Source organism: Amblyomma mixtum, chromosome 6, assembly GCF_055824585.1.
Source record: "Amblyomma mixtum isolate Tamu chromosome 6, ASM5582458v1, whole genome shotgun sequence".
Lineage (NCBI taxonomy): Eukaryota > Metazoa > Arthropoda > Arachnida > Ixodida > Ixodidae > Amblyomma > Amblyomma mixtum.
Window position 1 is genome coordinate 46,329,144 of NC_143017.1, and position 4,044 is coordinate 46,333,187.

The window sequence follows — 4,044 nt, forward strand, 5'->3', positions numbered from 1 at the left end:
TACCAGACATTGCCGACTGGGAGTTGACAGATGACGCCCCGTTCGGCTAAGACGCTACTGTCGACGGTGGCATCCCGGTCGACGGTGTCGCCCCGGTCGACAGTGGCGCCAGTAGCGTCTCAGTTGACAGTAGCGTCTGAGTCGACAATAGCGTGTCAGTCGACAGTTGCGACGATGATTTACTTGCCATTGATGTAGATTGTGCGCTTGCTATGATTTCAAATTCCTCCGGAAAATCATCGAACTGCACGCTGTTTTCTAAAATCACATCAAGGGCGACTCCTTGCTGCAGCCTGCTGGGTCCCGCCACACTGCTGGGACCTGGTTCATTGGCCAGCCGACTCCCAGCAGGCCTGTAATTGCCTGACGTCCTGCATATAAGAAATACGTATATGCATTATGGAGTTTGAGCAGCACTGATGAGATTATACTATTACAACACGTCATCATTACTTGCATCTGTCATTCAAAACCAGTATCACAGACGATACCTGTACATATTCTTGCCTCTTGTATACTGTCTCCCATGTGTATATTGCCTTGTATGTCCTTCGCTTCTCATGTATTCCTTGTGTACACTTCTGTATACATTATTATTATGGTGTACACAAACCCTTGAAACCCTTGCATTTGATTTTGTGAAAATGATTTTGTCACAGGAATTTGAAATACAGCTCCATAGTAGGTCCTTTATAATCCTTGAATTTTTTTTTTATGCCGCCTGTACCCTTTTCAAGTCTTGACACTAAGAGGGCACTGTGCCACCTGAATGCAGTGCAGCAAGGTTCATAACTTGGTGGGGGGTCTCAGTCTCTTACTTTTACTCACAATAGTACTTTGTATGAAACACTGAAGGCTGTGCAGGTGATTCAAATGTGCTGTAGCAAGTTTTCAAGGTTGTGATTGACATACTACCCCTAATTTCCCCCTGCAGGGGGCTTGTGCTTTCCTCTTCAAAATAAAATGCTTTCAAGTGATCAAGCAAATCTTCATTAACCCTTCTTTCGTAAATGTACATGTCTGAAAGCTGACCTCTGACCACTTGCGACTGCATTCATGCTCTTACCCATATTGAAATAATGCATGACTGGAGCTGCACACCAAATTTTCTCAGAGTTGGAAAAGCATATGTACAGCAGACACTCTTGCACTCAAAAGCAACTAGCTCCACAAAAGAACCTTGAAGGTGTTCAACTGAATTCCTAGGAGAACACACTTAAAGCAGAAAACCAAACATCTAACTACTGAATCGCACCTTGCAGGAAACAAATGGTTACAGGACACAAAATGCATGGCAAATGATAGGGCGTTGGCCGCTTGTATGAAACAGCAGCGTAGCGTAACCACTTTGTGGAGTATTGCACAGCGAAAATGCCAAACTGAGTGCATAGCACTAATCCACCTGGCAGGGGCAGACTCAAAAGGAAAGTCAATTTCTGTGAAGAGAGAGAGAAAGGAATTTTAATGAGGAAAAGGTGGAGAGGTCGGCCGGTGGTGGCATAGCCCTGGCCTGCTACTCCACACAGGGAAAAGGGAAGGGGAGGAAAGAGAAAGTGCGAATGAAGGTTGATGATGCGTAATACAATGAGGTTCACGGGTGATGTCTACACACAACACTGGCTGGCACTCGCGTCGCGGTTAGTAGACGCACATAAAACTGGTGTCTGCAACACAAACACCGACACATGTCATTAACCAGAGAGGAGCAGCTATTTTAAGCATGCACACACATATAGGTGTAGTAATACGGTGATATCGAACTGGAATTTACACGCTTGACCAGGCTTGTGTAGATCGCTGAGGCGGTGAAATTTCAAAATGGACTGGGTTTTGCAGACAATGCTGCGTTCCATGAACCCCATCATAAGTCCTTAAGTTGTCTTTTCTGCATTACAAGCTGCCTAATCATTGCATCACTGGCTGCCAATAAACCATGGATAGTGCGCCAAAATTCCAAGGTACTGCTATAGAGGTGCATGCAGTGCTGTGAAGGGATCAATGAGAACATTACCAGTTAAAGGAAACACCCGAATGATAGCTGTAATGTACAACTTTAAAACTTTAGTTGCCCATGACACGGTTCGGTCTCTCCCGCTCCTCAACATGGCTATAGCGGATGATATGCAACATTACGGAAGTGCGCTTTCCCGCATAAGAATGTAGGAAAGATGTGGGAAAGCGCACATGTGAAATTTCGCATATCCTCTAATGCGATTTAATTTCACTCCATTTCTTCCGTTGCACGTCACCCTAACGCCCAAGACATGTTTGTTCATCTCTGTACTCGCTTTGCAAACGCGCAGCGTTGAAGGGCGCTTTTTGCGCCGGCATAGCCACCACTGGCAGAAAACCGTCAGCATAGCCACCATTGGCTATTATGCAGTGGCACGGCACTGCATGCTTTCCTTTTTATCAACACCTTTCTACCGTAACAAGAAAAATAGTGCACTTACGACCTGGACTTCATTGTGTCCCTCAGGAACATCAGCTGCATATACCGTATTTTCCGGTGTATAAGATGCACCCTTGTATAAGACGCACCCGCCATATATGCAGGCTGTCATTGAAAAAGTTGGTATATAAGACGCACCCCAATTTAACCGGTTAGGCTAGTGAGAATGAAACACGCTTGCGCGACCATCGCGAAATTCACTGTACCTGTGACAAATTCTTAAGCAACACTAAGTGATCGAAAATGGCAACACACGTGATACCCGCCCACGTTTTAGAAAAAAGAAAAAAACGAAAGTGCTCTGCATTATGTCCATACCAACATTTTGTTTCTACTTAAAATCTATGAAGTCTTCATCTTCGTATACGCTATCAAAAAGTTCGCCCATTTCTGGCGGCAACGAAGCTGAAACATTCTCTTCATACTACGTACACGGAGCAAAGTTGCAAATGGTGGTTAAAAAGAACACCGGCTTGTCTTGACAGTGGCGAGAAGCGCGATTGTCTTCATCTTTTGGCATTTCACATTACTTTTGCTTGGGGCCTCCGAAACGATTGCGTGTTTGTGATCCCGGAAGTCATCATCCCAGCTGTTTCATGATAAAGTTCACCTAAGAAAAGCTGCGCACTGCGGTCCCCGTATTGAAGTATTAACCGCGTCATTGGTAGTGATATTTTTTCGATGAAAAAAGCTTGAATATGAACCTGAGTAACTTCTGAACTCGCAAAAAAAAACGTGAAAAATTACCGTATGAGACGAACCCTTGTATAGGACGCACCAGCAAGATTTTTGAAAAAAGGCCGCGTCTTATACACCGGAAAATACGGTAATACGGCCATCCGATCTCGCTGGCCTCCACTTCCTCGGCGCTAGCGCCACTGCGCTTCGAAGTTTTCTCGGCCGTGAAAAAGCGGCGGAATTTGTCGCGTAGCGACTTCCACCGCTTCTGGATGCAGCTGGTGCTCGCTGCGTGATTAAAACAATGACTGACAAGTTACTTTTCATGTTGATACAGGTAATGAATGAATGAGGTCGGCTTTACCTTCAAGCGGCACTCCCGGCAGGACTTCTGCTGCAACCTCCTTCCAGAGCGCAGCCTTAAAATGCTTGTTTTTGTGCAGCCTATGACTCGGCAGCCATAGCGACGGCCGCTTTTCGATCTTTGAAATTAGCAGTTGTGTATCGAACGTGACCTCTATGTTTGCAGCACATGCGCGAGCACTTTCTTTTTCCATGCTGCAAACAAGACGCCGAATGAGCGGCCGGGTTGCCAACTGTGCTTGGTCTCGTTCCGGAAGTCGGACGACCCGTCAGTGCGCCAGAAACTACGTATGCAGCGCGCGCGCCAAATATCTGACAGGGACAAATCGGAGCATCAGCGCTAGCGCTGCTCGCGTCTGACGCCGCACGCATGCGCAGATTGGTTCTGGCTGACGCCTGGCGCACGGTGACGCACGGCGCAAGTGTATTTGGAGTTGGGGCTTTACGGTGCCGTCGCTTACACAAAGACAACAAATGAAGACGGGAACTTCACTGTATCCCTTCTGATGGCTAAAACAAGGGTGGCGCCATTAAAGCGCTTGTCATTACCG